Here is an 18,644-nt window from a genome sequence, read left to right on the forward strand (position 1 = left end):
AGGTAGAATGTCCCAGTTTTGACACTCGAGTGACAGACGATCTGGTGGACCATCAGTTCGACCGTCACAAATCCCGATCAGCAATTTTCAACTTTTTTTAAAAGGGTATTGTTTTTTTCCACCCATTTTGGTTTTGTATATATATATATATATATATATATATATATATATACAATAACCCTCTAGAAACTAGGGTTTCTTCAAAAATCCTAAATCAAATCATCTCCAAGAAATTCAAGAATCTTCTAAAGATTTCACCAAGTTGTTCAAGAATTAAGTTCTCCATGCCAAAGGCATCAAGAAACTTAGATCAAAAGTTCTAGAAAGAATTTCTAATCAAGTCTCTTCATCTCAAATTCATAATCCAAGGTATGTGGGGCTTGAACAAGAATATCCTTTCATTCTTGTGCCCAAAGAATTGATTTTTACTATTGGAATTTCATGATTTTGCAAGCGGGTTTATATCCAAATTACTTTATCATTGATTTATGAGAATCGAGCTATTCAAGATTTATATACATGACTATTTTGTTATTTTATTTCTTAAATTGAGAATTTATGCTATGAATTGTATATTGCAACTATGAATTGACGATTTCTAGGAGATAGATGATAAGAGTCATGATTTTAAGATTTTCCATGAGAAGTGTATATATATATATATATATATATATATATATATATATATATATATATCGATATTGAGCTTGAGAATCAAGAATGAGTCCTATGATATTTCCTTGAAGCTTTTGATATTTGAAATGATTTGATAAGCAAGCGCACTTGGTGTTAAGAAAGATTGTTTCGATTTTGAGTCGAGTTAGGAATCCACAGTTGTATATGATTTACAGATGAGATATATTTATGTTTTGGTCTTTATGATAGACCCATGAGTTGATATTGATTAAGGTGGATCTCCTAATGCGTTCTGAGCTGACTCTGGGAGGAGTATTTAGCACCGAGCAGAAAATATGGTATTTCTCCAGAACTACGTGCCACCATAGGATTGATATTGATAATTGTGGGCCAGAGGTCGAGTATGAGGTTGTGATCGCGAAGTTGAGGTTGTACTCCCTGGTAAGAGTACGACGCTCCCGCCAATGTGGGGTTCTCTCCTTAGGAGGGCAAAATATTGGACTCTTTACGGCTCACATAGTTTATATCGGTTATAAGAAACTCCTAAGTCCATAATAGTCTACGTTTCATGAGTTACCGAATCACTCTAAGTCATGAGTCAAAGAGTTTGAGTTGAGACCAATAATTTATAAGATTTATGAAGCATGTGTTACTATTGATGATTTATGGAGATTACATTTCAGGTAATTCAAGTGAAGAGAGTCATTATTGTCAGCATGTATGATTTTCTTACACATTTATGATATTATTAAAAAATGTTGCATACACCCTCACATACTCAGTACATTCCCAAGTACTGATTCCCATACTCTTCTATGTTCTATATTTCCTCGTGATGTAGGTTCAGGTGCTCAGTCTCAGCAGCGGCAGTGATCTTCGAGTACCTTCATCTATATTTCTGCAGTTGGTGAGTCCTCATGGTTCGAGAACCTATGTCTCTGATTTTTTCTTGTTAATAAATGATTGTTTCCTTTCAGATCAGTACGAGTCAGTTGGGGGATCTGTCCCAATGGCTCCTCAGTCTTATGTAGTAGAGGCTTTGTCAGGCTAGAGTACTGGTATGTCCAGAACTTCAGTATTTTGATTGTACAGGATAGTATCTCTTCATATTCCAGTATGTTCATGGCATGATTATTCTTTCTTACTCTAGCTTGATTTTCGTCGTGGTGAGTTCTGAAAGTGATGACAGGCTTAGAGGGTTATCTTGAGGCCACGTGTGGCCTTAAGCACCACGTGACATCTCGGGATAGGTTCTCGGGTCGTTACACAATATGACAAGTTTATCAAGCATGATGGAAGATCAAACAAGTACTTACTTGAGCATGGTGGTAAAAGATTCACACTTCATCCACTTTCACCTTCTCAAGTGAGTGAGTGGCACCAAAGGTTGAGGGAATTGAAAGAAAAGGGAAAGAAAATAAGGGAACCCTAGAGTGTGACTTGTGGTGAGGCCTCGGGTTCCACCAAACCAAATGGGGAGGCCTCGGATTCTATGAGGTCCAAGGATAAAGGACCAATGGTTATGTTGGCTAGGAGGAAAGACTTATTCAAGGATCAAGACATTGACACTCCTATGCTCCTCCTAGCCCATGCAGTTAATACTAACCATTTTTTTTCTTCTTCTCTTCCCCCTTTTATTTCACATATTTTGCAGGAGTTTGATGATGTTTTCCCATAAGAATTTCCGCAAGGATTGCCCCCAATTCGGGGAATTGATCACCAAATTAATTTTGTATTGGGTTCACAACTACCCAACAAACCAAATTATAGAAGCAATCCCATGGACATTAAAGAGCTTGAGAGGCAAGTTGAGGAGCTCCTCAACAGAGGTTATATCAAAGAAAGTATGAGCCCGTGTACGGTTCCGGTGCTTTTGGTACCAAAAATGATGGAACTTGGCGTATGTGTGTGGATTGTAGAGCCATCAACAAGATAATGATAAAATATCATCACCCTATCCCTAGGTTCGATGATATGTTAGATGAACTAAATGGCTCTTGTGTTTTTTCTAAAGTCGATCTTAGGAGTGGCTATCACCAAATCTGCATGCAACCTAGTGATGAGTGGAAGACCACATTCAAGAACAAGTTTGGTCTATATAAGTGGTTGGTCATTCCATTCGGCCCCACAAATGCTCCTAGCACTTTTATGAGGCTAATAAATCATGTGATAAAGCCTTATATTGGAAAGTTTGTGGTTGTTTACTTTGATGATGTGTTGGTATATAGTAAGTCTATTGATGAACATGTAAATCATTTGAGATATGTGTTTGATGTTCTCCAAAAGGAGAAGTTGTATGCCAACATGGAGAAGTGTTCTTTTGGAGTTGATAAAATGGTCTTCTTGGGTTTTGTTGTGAGTTCAAGGGGTGTAGAAGTGGACGAATCTAAGATAGACTCTATACGAAGTTGGCCGACTTCTAAGACTATTGGAGAAATCCAAAGTTTTCATGGGTTGGCAGGCTTTTATAGGAGGTTTGTCAAAGGTTTTTGTAACGCCCCAAATCTGGTACCCGAAATGCTACACAGTACTCATGATCTCAAAGGACCACAAGCTAACCCATGAATGATATCTGTATCTGTATACTTCATAATATACTGAATAATGTGCAAACATCAACTGAAAGGTCATAAGGTTCACATAACTGAAGTAAAACATAACATCTAAACGGGGTATGAAATACCCAAAACAACTGAAATAACTGTCTGAACATAATAGTATGAAAAGTCTCTAACTGACTGAACTGTATGAGTAAGGAGTTGATGGGACATGTCCCCAACTAACTCCAACTAATTAACTAATTAATGAGATAATAAAGAAATAATCATGTCCTCAAAGGATGAGGACTCACTACTAACTCTGACTGCTGATATCTGGAATCTACTGATGCTCTGGAGCTCGTGTCTCTAAACCTATGGTGTAACATAAAAAGAAATCACCATAGCAAAAATGCATCAGTACAATAGAATGTACTGAGTATACATGTGAGGTAGGCTATATGCAAGGGTTCACATGTATGATTATCGCTAACTGACTGTCTAACATAAACGTGAGAATGCATGCATAAATACGTAACTGTAACTGACAATGTGATAACATGATCACTGAGTTTGAATACTGATAACCTGACATGTTAATAAGTGATATGACTGATAACATGAGTGACTGTATCTGACAGTCCCGAATCTGATGGAACTATCTGAGTTCCAAACTGTATCTGAGTTGACTATACTGATAGTCCTAGATTCTGAAGAACTATCTGAGTTCTATTAATAAGACTGATTGACTGTATCTGACAGTCCTGATTCTGTAGCATGAAACTGTGGGAAGTAGTTATCTAATCGACATGCCCCTGATATGCCATTATGGCTGAGTTGGGATCCAATCTGTAACCCCAATTGGAAGGGTGTCAATACCGTGCCACTGGTAAGGACAAGCTGTGGGCGACCCTCATCTGATAGTGTCCCCTATACGAGAACGGTGGGGCCCTTATCTAACAGTTCTTATCCACCTCATCAACCCTCATCAAACAGTGTTGATGTCTCAATCTATGCTGGCTATATTGTTCTGGAACGTAAGGATGACTTCTAAGAATTACACCCTCATCTGATAGCGTGTGTTCCCATCCTTAGGTTCACTCGGTGCTAAATCCCACTCCCATCTGAATAGACTCTGAACATGATTTACTGAACTGAACATGGACTAAATTACTGAATCCCGTTGACTTACGAAATACTACTGATATCTGACAACTGACTAAGTTCATGAGATCATGGAGATTTCTTGAGTCATAATACTGTCTGAAGTCTAAGGATTCATAGCTTGATTGAGAATAACATGAAAACATGACGTTGGCTCTAGGCACACAACTAATGTTTCGGGTACAAGTACCCCCAGGACTCGATGAAAGGAAACGGACCAAGCATAACTTACTTGAACATATAACTAACACCATAGTCCATACCATATTTATAGAAGCATTTCATCAAACGCGTGATAGGCATAAACTTGTACATACATTGGAATTTCATGGTATCATGCTATTTAGGCACTTTTTCTTTATTTAGGCATTTAATCAAACATATTGTAGGCATAGTACATGTAAACATCATTGTACAATAAATAAATATTATGGTTCAATTCTAATTTCATTATTTAAGGGTTTAGTCATAGGTTTGGATGAATCTATATCTATAGTACTTTAACCCACATAGAATTTATCACCCAACATGGAGTAGAATTCTATTTCTCACTATCCACATGAACAAGACTAGCCCAATTATGAAATTCATAAGAAAATCCATAAACTTGACTTTAGAAAAAGGGATTCTTGGGCTTCATGGATGAAAGGATTTCATGAATGAACACTATGCATACCTTAGTTCGTGATTTTATGAGGATTGACGGTGAAACCTTTTTGAATTCGAATCCCCAATAGAAACCCTAGCTTGTTCTTGAGAGAAACTTGAGAGAAACTAGTATATTTTGGGTGAAGAATAGATAAATCATGTGTTATTGGGTTTAAATAGGAGTAGGAAATTGACCCTTGGATGCGTCTTTTAAAATTATAAAAAATTTTCAAACTGAACCTTTAGTGCGACGCAGTGCTATCGCGCCATGTCACTGCATTTTGACAATTGGGAAATTGAGGGATGGCGCGACGTGGGGCCATCACATTTCCACTTTCTTTGTGACCTGGAACTTTGGCGCATCGTGAGGGAAATCGAGTAGAGACACTGGAAAATGGACAATGCTGAATTTGGGCCTTGGTGCGACGCGCCATAATCGCGGACCCCTACTGTAATTTTTCAAATGCCATTTCCTCTTGTGGCGCGTCGTGCCACTAACTAATATGGCACTGTTTTACGATGAAAACTTAAAATAGTCGTAACTTCTAACCCGATTATCAGATTTAGGAGAATCTTATATCGATGGAAAGCTTATGAAATTTCCCACATGAAAAAAAGTAAAAATCTTGAAAATTACTCATGGAATAATAATTATTCAATTTAAAAGCTAATACTAGACATTCTTGAGATGAAATTAGCTAGGAAAAAGTATGGGGTATTTCAATATCTACCCCTTGAGAGCATTCGTCCTCGAATGAGACTGACTGAGAGGGGAGAAAAGAAAATTGAAGTACATACTGAACATGAATAATTGGAACATGTTCTCTTGACTGACATGACTGACAAGCTGAACATATAATACTGAACATGCATTTCTGATGCAGGTGTAACTGATTCATGATTGTATGACTGAGTTTTCTGAAGAACTAATTTTCTCACAATGAGAATGCATGTCTAATGCATAATTACATAACTGAAATGATACATGAGTGCATGACTGAATATGCAATGGTACTTGATACCAAGTTTATAATGGGAACATAAAACTGAATACCAAGTTCGTGATGAACACAGAACATGAAACTAAGTAAACTTGAGGAGAAATATTACCTTGAGCTTGGTTTGAGTTGGTGGAAAAGAGGTGAAGATACTTGGTACGCATGTCTGCTTCTGCTTCCTAAGTAGCTCTCTCGACGGATTGATTTCTCCATAGAACCTTAACTAGAGAGACCTCTTTGTTCCTCAATCTACGAGTCTGATAGTCTAAGATTTCGACTGAAATCTCTTCATAAGAGAGAGTGTTCTAAACATCAATGCTCTGAATAGAAACTACGACTGATGGGTCACCTATGCACTTCTTAAGCAAAGAGACATGAAAGACTGGATGAACTGGGGCTAGATCTAAAGGCAATTCAAGCTCATAGGCTACCTTGCCAAAGCGACTGAGAATCTTGAAGGGACCAACATATCGGGGACTGAGCTTTCCCTTCTTATCGAATCTCTTCACTCCCTTCATGGGAGAGATCTTTACATAGACATGATCACCAATCTCAAACTCGAGATCTTTTCTATGAACATTTGCATAAGAATTTTGTCGGCTCTGGGTAGCCCGAAGTCTTTCTCTAATCAACTGGACTTTTTCTAAGGCATTGAATACCAAGTCAGGACCTATGACTAAGGCCTCTCTAACTTTAAACTAACCAATTAGAGATCTACATCTCCTACTGTAGAGAGCTTCAAATGGATCCATCTAAATACTGGAATGATAGCTATTATTGTATGCAAATTCAATCAAAGGTAAGTGGTCATCCCAACTTCCCTTGAAATCGATTTCACACGCCCTTAGCATATCTTATAACGTCTAAATGGTTCTTTTTGCTTGACCATCTGTCTAAGGATGAAAGGTTTACTAAGATGAACTTGGGTACCAAGACCCTTTTAGAATGCTTTCTAGAAATGAGAGGTGAACTGGGTACCTCTTTCTGAGATGATGGACAACAGAACACCGTGCAATCTAACTAACTTCTTGATGTAGAGTTTGGCGTAATCCTTGGCTGAACAAGAATTATGAACTGGAAGAAAATGAGCTGATTTGGTTATTCTGTCTACAATAACCCAGACTGAATTATGTTGATGATGAGTTCAAGGCAAACCCATCACGAAGTCTATATTCACAACTTCCCACTTCCAAGTAGGAATACTGAACTCCTACATGGACCCACTAGGCTTCTGATTCTCTATCTTAACCTGCCGACATGTAAAACACTTAGCCACAAACTCTGCAACCTTTTTCTTCATCCCACTCTACCAATAGATTTCTCGCAAGTCGTGGTACATCTTTATGGCTCCTGGATTAATAGAGTAGCGCGCACCATGCGCTTTTGCAAGAATTTGCTGCCTTAAGTCATTTATACCTGGAACACAGAGACGACCCTGACAACGAAAGAAACCATCTCCCTTGGGATAAAACCTCTACTTTCTGATCCTGGGCCGACTCTTTCAACTTGACAAGGCTGGGATCTCTATTTTGCTTTTCTTTCACCTCAGAAACTCGAAATGATTATGAACTTCTCTGAACCCATATATCACCCTCTTCTGTATCGACTAAGCAAATGCCTAGTTTGGCAAGCTGATGAACTTTCTGAGCTAACTTCTTCTTACTGTCCTTAACATGAGAAACACTACCCATGGATAGTCTACTAAGAGAGTCGGCTACTACATTGACCTTGCCCGGATGATAAAGGACACTCATGTCATAATCTTTCAAGAGATCTAACCATCTTCTCCGACAAAGATTGAGATCTTTCTGAGAAAAGACATACTGAAGACTTTTATGATCTGTGAACACATCTACGTGAACACCATGCCTCCAAATCTTCTAGGCAAATACTACGGCTGCTAACTCAAGATCATGAGTAGGATAATTCCTCTCATGGGGCTTAAGCTGTCTGGAGGCGTAGGCTATGACCTTACTATGCTGCATGAGGAAACAACCCAAACCTACTCCGGATGTATCACAATACACTACAAAACCATCTGGACCATATGGAAGAGCTAATACTGGAGCTGAGGTGAGTCGAGTCTTCAACTTTTGAAAACTCTTCTCGTAAAGATCTGACCACTGAAACTTGATTTTCTTTTGAGTCAATCATAAGGGATGCAATCGAAGAAAATCCCTTAATAATCCATCTATAATAGCCGGCCACACCCAAGAAACTCCTGATATCTGATGGAGAGACTGGGCGAGGCTAGTTTCTGACTACTTTGGTCTTTTGAGGATCCACTCTAGTGCCATCATCGGAAATGATATGACCAAGAAATACTATTGAACTTAGCCAAAATTTGCACTTACTTAATTTGATGAATAGCTAATGATCTCTGTAAGTCTAAAGTACTATTCTGAGATGGTCTGCATAATCACGCTCACTGTGGGAATAGACCAAAATATCATCTATAAAGACTATGACGAACATGTCTAAGTACTGCTTGAACACACGATTCATCAAGTTCATAAAAGTTGCTGGGGCATTGGTAAGACCAAAGAACATAACTAAGAATTCGAAATGACCATACCGAGTATGAAAAGCTATTTTCAAAATGTCACATTCTCTAACTCTGAGCTAATGATAGCCAGATCTAAGAACTATTTTAGAGAATTAACTGGCACCTTGAAGTTGATCAAACAAGTCATTGATTCTGAGAAGAGGATACTTGTTCTTAACTGTGACCTTATTGAGTTGACGGTAGTCTACACACATCCTAAGAGAACCGTCTTTCTTGCGCATGAATAATACTGAAGTGCCCCACGGGGAAATGCTGGGTCTGATGAATCCCTTATCTAAGAGATCCTTTAATTTTTTTATAGTTCTCTGAGTTCTGCTGGTGCCATTCTATATGGAAGAATAGATATAGGCTAAGTATCTAGAAGAAGATCAATGCCGAAGTCTATTACCCTTTCGGGAGGAATTCTTGGAAGATCTTTGGGAAAGACATCTGAATATTCACCTACAACTAGAACTGATACAAGGCTGGGAGTTTTGGAACTAGTGTCCTTAACTCGAACAAGATGATGAACACATCCTTTAGATATCATTTTTCGTGCCCAAAGATAGAAAACAAACTGACCTCTGAACGCTGAAGTACTACCCTTCCACTCAAGGATGGGTTCATTTGGAAATTGAAACTGGACTATTCTATTTCTACAGTCGACTGTGGCATAGAAGGAATAAAGCCAATTCATGTCGAGAATGACATCAAAATCAGTTATCTCAAATTCGACTAAGTTTGCTGAAGTGACTTTCTGAAATATCATAACCGGACAGTTCCTGTATACCCACAGGATATGATGGTTTTACCCACTAGGGTAGAGACTGAAAAGGGCTCTGCTAGGATTTTGATACTGATTCCAAAATTGACTACTATATAAGGAGTAACAAAATATAAAGAAGCTCCTGGATCTAGCAAAACGTAAACATGCATATGAAAGATCTGTAACGTACTAATAACTACATTAGGAGAATTTTCCTGATCCTGTCGGGATTGAAAATCATAGAGATGATTTGGGCGTTGCCCACTAATAGTACAGGTGGTGGCACCCTACTGATTCGGGCGATTGAATTGAGCTGAGGAGCGGTGATGAATCTGATAACCTGACTGAAGGTAGTCTCTGACTCTCTGGCCTGGCTTGCCATAACAGAAATAGACATCGCTACCAACTTTGTATGTACCTTTGTGGTTCTTACCACAAGTCTAATAAAGGGGATTAGTTTGGGCATTGCTAACACTGCCCTGAGACCTAGAGCCTGGAGCTCTATCTCTGTTACCCTACCTAAACTTAGGAACTGGAGCACTAGATAAAGAAGGGGATAGAACTGATGACTTAGGATGAAACTGGGAACGGTTTCTTCCTTCTAATTTAGGCTGAGCGAAGTTAAAACTATCTGTCTTCGCTCTCTTATTCTGCTTCTCCCTCTACTTAATCTTCTGCTCCTCTATCACTGAGCATGATTTATAAGCCTGGCTAAAGTCATATCACTATTCACCATGGAAGATCTGTACTTATTTACCACGCTATCATTTACCCTTGAAGCGAACTTACTCATCTTGGCTCTATTGTCTGCAACCATATGAGGGGCATATCTGGCTAATTAAGTAAACTTAAGAGAATACTCTTTCTCCGTCATATTAACTTGCTTAAGGTTGATGAATTATAGCACCTTAGCCTCTCTAAGCTCTTGGGGAAAGAATCTATCTAAGAATGCAGTGATAAACTTCTCCTACTCTGTAGGACCTGCATCATTTGACCTCTCTAACTTCTATTGTTTAAACCAAGTATGAGCCACATCTTGTAACTGATATACAGCTAACAGTAGTCACCCCCATGATGTCTGTCACCTTTTGAACTTGATCAATGAATTCTTGAGGTTCCTCATCTACCTTAGACCCGAGGAAGGATAGAGAATTCAATCGGGAGAAGTTCTGAATCCTAGATGTAGTTGAATTGCCTACTGGGTTGGATGGAATGACTGCTGTCCGTTTATTTTGAGTGGCAACTGACTGAGCAAAATTAGTGAATGCGGCCCTGAACTTCGCATGAGAAACATGATTGCCCAAAGGATCTTCGGGCTGAGGGGCTAACTGATTTCTGTTTCTTCTTTTAGGAGGCATGTTCTGTAGAAGAAAGGGAGAAATAGATTAGACTGAGAGATTGACTTGAGATTATACTCACTGGGATGACATGAATACCGAAAGAAGGGAAACTATTCCTAAAACATCTTATAACCTCCTACAGATAAATGTGGCACGCAACACACCCATGTACAAGACTCTACTAGATGTGGGTTTTAGAATTCCTAGGAGTATATTGAACCTTCGGATATTATACCAAGTTTGTAACGTCCTAAATCTGGTACCCGGAATACTACACGGTGCTCATGCCCCCGAAGGACCACAAGATAACCATGACTGATATCTGTATCTGTACACTGCATAATATACTTAATAGTGCAAAAATATGAACTGAAAGGACATAAGGTTCACATAAATGAAGTAAAATATAACATCTAAATGGGGTATGAAATACCTAAAATAACTAAAATAATTGTCTGAACATAATAGTCTGGAAAGCCTCTAACTGACTGAACTGTCTGAGTAAGGAGTTGATGGGACATGTCCCCAACTAACTCCAACTAATAAACTAATTAATGAGATAATAGAGAAATAATCATGTCCTTGAAGTATAAGGACTCACTGCTAACTCTGACTGCTGATATCTGGAATTTTCTGATGCTCTAGAGCTCGCGTCTCTGAACCTATGGTGTAACATAAAAAGAAAGCACCATAACGTAATTACATCAGTACAATGAAATATACTGAGTATACATGTGAGGTAGGCTATATGCAAGGGTTCACATGCATGATTATCGCTAACTGACTGACTAACATGAATGTGAGAATGCATGCATAAATACGTAACTGTAACTGACAATGTGATATTATGATTACTGAGTATGGATACTGATAACCTGACATGTTAATAAGTGATATGACTGATAACATGAGTGACTGTATCTAGCAGTCTTGAATCTGATGGAACTATCTGAGTTTTGAACTGTATCTGACAGTCCAAAATTCTAAAGAACTATCTGAGTTCTATTGCTGAGACTGATTGACTGTATCTAACAGTCCTAATTCTGTAACATGAAACTATGGGAAGTAGTTATCTAACCGAAATATCTCTGATACACCATTATGGCTGAGTTGGGGTCCAATATGTAACTCCAATTAGAAGGGTGTCAATACCACGCCACTAGTAAGAAAAAGCTGTGGGCGACCCTCATTTGATAGTGTCCCCTATACGAGAATGGTGACGCCCTTATCTAACAGTGCTTATCCACCTCATCAACCCTCATCGGACAGTGTTGATGTCTTAACCTATGCTGGCTACATAGTTCTGGAATGCAAGAATAACTTCTAAGAATCACACCCTCATCTGATAGTATGTGTTTCCATCCTTAGGTTCACTCGGTGCTAATTCCTACTCCCATCTGAATTGACTCTGAACATGATTTACTGAACTGAACATGGGCTGAATTACTGAATCTCATTGACTGACGGAATACTACTGATATCTGACAACTGACCTAGTTCATGAGATCATGGAGATTTCCTGAGTCATAAAACTATCTGAAGTCTAAGGATTCATATCTTGACTAAGAGTAAAGTAAAAATATGATATTTTCTCTAGGCACACAGCTAATGTTTTGGGTACAAGTACCCCCAGGACTCGATGGAAGGAAACGGACCAAGCATAACTTACTTGAACATATAACTAACACCATAGTCCATACCACATTTATAGAAGCATTTCATCAAACTTGTGATAGGCATAAACTTGTACATACATGGGGATTTCATGGTATCATGCTATTTAGGCACTTTTCCTTTATTTAAGCATTTAATCAAACATATTGTAGGCATAGTACATGTAAACATCATTGTACAATAAATAAACATTATGGTTCAATTCTAATTTCATCATTCAAGGGTTTAGTCATAGGTTTGTATGAATCTATATCTATAATACTTTAACCCACATAGAATTTATCAGCCAACATGAAGTAGAATTCAATTTCTCATTATCCACATGAACAAGAGCAGCCCAACCATGTAATTCATATGAAAATCCATAAACTTGAATTTATAAAAAGGGATTCTTAGACTTCATGGATGAAAGAAGTCCATAAATGAACACTATGCATATATTAGTTCGTGATTTCATGAGGATTGACGGTGAAACCTTCTTGAATTTGAATCCCCAATAGAAACCCTAGCTTGTTCTTGAGAGAAACTAGTATATTTTGGGTGAAGAATAGCTAAATCACGTGTTATTAGTTTTAAATAGGGGTAGGAAATTGACCCTTTTAACCCTTGGATGCGTCTTTTAAAATTATAAAAATTTGTTGAACTGGACTTTTTGCGTGACGCGACGCTATCTCGCCATGTCACTAGATTTTGAAAATTAGGAAATTGAGGGATGTCGCGATGCGGGGCGATCGCGTTGCCACTTTCTTTGTGACCAAGAACTTAGGCGCGAGGTGGGGGAAATCACACTGAGACACTGGAAAATGGACAATTCTAAATTTGGGCCCTGGCGTAACGCGCTATAATCATGAAATCGTACTGTAATTTGCCAAATGCCATTTTCTCTTGTGGCGCGGCGCGCCACTGACTAATATGGCGTTGTTTTATGATGGGAACTTAAAATAATCGTAACTTCACACCTGGGTATCGAATTTGGGCGAATCTTATATCGATGGAAAGCTTATTGAATTTTCCACATGACAAAAAGTGAAAATCTTGAAAATTTCTCATGGAATAATCATCATTCAATTTAGAAGCTAATACTATACATTCTTGAGATGGAATTATCTAGGAAAAAGTACGAGGTATTATAGTTTTAGTTCCATAGCATCCCCCTTGACCAAAGTTATTAGGAAGGACCAACCTTTTAAGTGGGATAAAGAGCAAGATAAGGCTTTTGAGGCCTTGAAACCTTTGCTCATTTTGGCTCTCTTGTTGAAATTGCCCAATTTTGATAAAACGTTTGAAGTTAAATATGATGCAATCAAGGTGGGTATTAGGGATGTTTTGATGCAAGAAGGAAAGCCCGTTTCTTACTTTAGTAAAAAGCTTAAAGGGGCAACTCTTAATTAGCAACATTATTTATGGACTAAGGAATTTGTGCTACACACGGATCATAAATCATTGAAACACCTTAAGAGCCAATACAAGTTGAATAGGCGTCATTCTAAGTGGATTGAATTTATAGAGACTTTTCCTTACGTAATCCATTACAAAAGGGGGAATAAAAATGTAGTTGCCGATGCGTTATCTAGAAAACATGTGCTTGTTGCTACTTTGTCTTTGAGGTTGATTGAATTTGAGAGCTTGCAGATGTTGTATCCTGAGGATCCTACCTTTTCTCCTATTTATAGGGAATGTGAAGAGTGGGGAAAGGACCGATGGCTCAAAGAGAATGGAAATTCCTTTTACTTTCAATTTGATGGTTATTTGTTCAAAAGAAGGAGATTGTGTGTTCTTTCTAGTTCATGGAGGAAATTATTTGTGAGAGAGGCACATGATGGTGGCCTCATGGGGCATTTTGGGGTTGATAAGACCCTTGGTATCTTAGAGGAGCAATTCTATTGGCCAAAAATGCACAAAGATGTTGCTAAGGTTTATAGCCAATGCATGGATTGTCGGAGTGCGAAATCTCACCTCCTACCTCAAGGGTTATACACCCCACTTCCCACTACCCTTAGGCCTTGGCTAGACATATCAATGGACTTTATTTTTGGGCTGCCAAGGACTAGAAGGGTCGATATAGCATTTTTATTATTGTTGAAAGATTCTCCAAGATGGATCACTTCATCCCTTGTACCAAAACTAAGGATGCTCCTAGTGTAGCTTCACTATTTTTTGAATATGTTGTAAAAATTCATGGGATTCCAAAGACTATTATGAGTGATAGGGACTCAAAGTTCCTAAGTCTCTTTTGGAAGTCTATGTGGGGTAGGCTTGGTATGAAATTACTTTTCTCAACCTTTTGCCACCCACAAACCGATGGCCAAACAGAGGTAGTGAATAGAACCTTAGGGTCTATGCTATATTCCATAGTTAAAGGTAAAATGACTTCATGGGAAGATCACCTACCCCTGGTGTAATTTGCATACAATAGGGTAGTACACTCAAGTATGGGAATGACTCCTTTTGAGTGTGTCTATGGCATAAACCCTCTTACCCCATTAGATTTAACTTTTTTGCCTAGTGAACTTGTGATTAGCCTAGATGGTCGCAAAAGAGCTGAAGCAATGAAAAGGCTTCATGAGAAGGTGCGGCTCACACTTGAAAAAAAGAACCAAGAGGTTGCTAAAAGGGTAAACAAAGAGAGAAAGAAGTTGGTGCTTGAACCTGGAGATTGGGTGTGGGTACACCTAAGAAAGGACCGATTTCCAAATCAAATAAATGCTAAACTCATTCCATAAGGTGATGGACCATTCCAAGTTCTCAAAAGGATCAACGAAAATGCTTATCAAATTGATCTACCTTCGAATTACTAAGTTCACAATACATTCAATGTTTGTGATCTTTGACCCGTAGCCATTATTGATGTTGATGAACCCGCAAGTTTGAGGAGAAACTCTCTTCAAGATGGAGAGGATGATGCAAGTGCCAAGCCCTCAAGGCCTTTCATCCGAAGTCAAGCTTGAAGGTTTGTGAGGGCGTTATGCATTCGGCCAAGGGAGAAAATGTCTTGATTTGTGAAGATGAGCTTTGAAGGGTCTACATTGTACAAGGGGTAAGTTGGAATTTGCACTTTACATTCCAACATCCAAGAGGCACCTCCTCTTCTTTAATTCATTAAGGGCATTTTTTACTTTTGTTATGTAATAGTATAAATAGACAATTTCACTTCTCTTTTCACTAGTTTTGAAGAATATTAAAAGATTACTCTTAGTTTGTAGTTCATAGTCTTCTAGTTTAGCATATAATTCAAAACTTTGAGTGTTGAGTGCAATTGAAGGGTTTTTTACTTGTATTGAACATTTGGCAAGAAAGGTGTGATTGAGGGAGTGTGAATTCCTTTGGTTCACCTAAGAGTGAGGTTTGAAATTACATTGGTGAGGTGTGATTGAGTATTTGAAATATATTCTTTTGCTAATCATTGGTGGAAGTGAGTTCTCTATTTATCTTTACTTTTTGCAATCTCTACTTCATCTCTTTTCTCCTATGTGTTAATTTTCTCTTCTTGTAGTTGCTTATTTTTGTGTCTTTAGTCCTTAGATTTGGTTTTAGATAGTTTGTAGGCTATCATGAAGTAGGAATAGTAACAACATCCAATGCTGAACTTAAAGCAGACTAGTTTCCATAGCTAGCTAACTTATTTATAGAAGACTTAAAAATTATCCTAGTAACTAAAACTCCACATTGATCTGCTTGTAGTAAAAGGGATGACTGGAGGGTGCGGAGTTTGTAAAATAGTGACTTGGATAGACGAAGTAATTTGAGCACCAAACTTGCACAACTGACTTCCTCATGTAAAACATATTTCTAAAAAATGATTTTTTCTATATCAAAATGAGAAAGAAATAAAAGAACGTGAGCACAAGGGGTTGTTTGTAGGGTATATTATAAAAGGATAGTGCAAAATATATTGTATTAGTAATGTTTGATTTAGTTATGATTGTATTTTTTTTTTGTGCAGTGTATGATTTGGGATATTAAATATCATAATTGCATAATTTCAAAAATAAAGTTACAAAAATACCCTCCATAAATATGGTGAAAAAGATTTTGAGGGACAATTGTGATTTTAATCATACAAATACATGCATTATTCCATTACATAACTTAAATTATAGATTTTCATGCATTCGTAATACATAAGATGAAAAAGTCTATCGAATGATAACGCTGAACTTACACTTCAATTTAAGTGAAAAACGGTTGTTGTCAATATATTTACCCAACTTTGGAGCCGTGGTCGAATCCACGAGGAACAATGTGAGTGACAATCAAGTTCCTTTAAAATATTAGATACGAGCTAAATCCAAACTAATGTTACAAGAAGATAAAAGTGGGGGAGATAGATATCTACACTAATATTTCTTTTTTTTTTTGAATTTTTTTTAGTATAAATTCGGGGCTAAGAATAATTAGAGTTTTAACAATTATGCACGGATCTTGGGATTATGCATTACTAAGGGAGTGATGTGTGGGTGCTAGCAATCAATTATCAATTTAGTAGGTCAAATATGGGTAGATTTGGTTATAGATTTTGATGCTAGTCTTTCAACAAAACACCAAACTTTCACCCATTGATTCTTTCGAACACCTAATGGATGTGTTCAACAATTGGTAACCACAACCTCAATCTAGGCATTCCTATTTCTAGGATGATACTCATGTCATAGTCAACCTCACATTCATCCTTATGTCTAAGATAGTGAAAGTTTAGCAAACTACACACAATTGTCTATCATTGCTTTGGTCTCCACATCCCTCTTTCGAGGATGATATAGATTCCTAAACTTCACCCAAAATCCTTCTTTTGAAGATGGCTTCGAGTTTCTAGAGCATGGAGCTTTCACCCATCATACTCATGTGGGTATTTGGGGATTTCACCCATCAAATCCCAACCAAGTTAGTATAACAATGAAAAAACCCATAAACATGAACTACTAAATAGAAGCTAATCGATAACAACCCACACACACTTTAACCCCTATTCACACATAACCCCAAGAGGGAGGTCTAGCTACACATAAGATAAATAAACATAGATATACTGAAAATTTCCATTGAAATGACTTGTTAAAGATTAAGTGAATGTTACTTCAAACTTGACACTCCCACAAATCAACAATGGAAGTGAGCTAATCTTCCACTTAGTAAGTCTCCAATATATTCTTCACCCAAAAGTTATACAATATTTTCTTCTCCAAAAAATAGAGGCTATCAACTACCAAAGCTAAAGCTAAAAATTGGGGAAGATGGAATTATGATACATGATAGGGTTTGAGTCATTTTGTCAAAATTGGGATCAGCCACGTGCATTTTCAGTTTTGCCCTTGGGCTGATTTCTTCCGCTAAGCCGTGATCACGCAAATCTGGCTGCGACTGTGGTTACGAGACCGCGGGTAACTTCCGCGATCGCGATTGGATGACTTTTGCTTGACTGCTGCGATCGCGGTCCGCAGACCGTGACCGCGGTACCTGAGGCCTTTCTGCTCCGAGTCTTCAGCTGTACTTTTTATGCTCCCTTTTGATCATTTTCAGCTCCAATCCACATTTTTTGATCTCCTCAATCTATGCCTGCAACAAGTGGATATTAGTGCATTTTATCACCAATATGTCTCATTTATTCATTCAAAACAAGGTAATGTACACAAATATTTAATGAGAATGAGTGGTATAATTATCACTCATCAACGAACAAAGTATAAATAATACACAAAACTAATATATGCATTATTTTTTAATATACTCTTCCAAGTAATCCCTTAATTTTGTTAATATTTCGATTTGTTGGAAAGTATGAATAACTATACTCTACTTTCATACTGTTCTGTTAGAACCAAAAAATTAGAGAAAACATGCGTGTTTAGACTCAAAAATTCCGAAGAAAAGAAAACAAGTTGTTATTATGTTATAAGGTGTGCACAACCTAATTTCAACTATGACAACACACCAACTTAAGCTGTCGTGGGATGGTTGGGATCCGTAACTCTTAATTAGAGATTTTGAGTTCGAGCTATTGAAAAGGAACAAGTTACCTCAGAAATGAGCATCACTATTCACGAATCCGAGTTAATCAAATTCCAATGCCAATAGTAAACAATGGGTGGAAAAAAGAAAAGAATTGTGCCAACTCTGAGAAATAAAATTAAATATTTGCAGAAATCAAGCAACCACCTCTGTCAGCCAAGGAAAGCAGACATGAATGAGGTAAACAAGTTGAAACATCTCTCTCTCAATATCCAGATTTTGGGGGTTTAGTTTTATGGACAGTCACTCAAATTTAATTTCATTGTATCAAAATTATTAAATTGTTTTTATAGTAAAAGAATTATTTAACTTTTGCTTGAGCATCATGCA

The sequence above is a fragment of the Capsicum annuum genome, chromosome 11 (assembly GCF_002878395.1).
Source record: "Capsicum annuum cultivar UCD-10X-F1 chromosome 11, UCD10Xv1.1, whole genome shotgun sequence".
NCBI classification, from domain to species: Eukaryota; Viridiplantae; Streptophyta; class Magnoliopsida; order Solanales; family Solanaceae; genus Capsicum; species Capsicum annuum.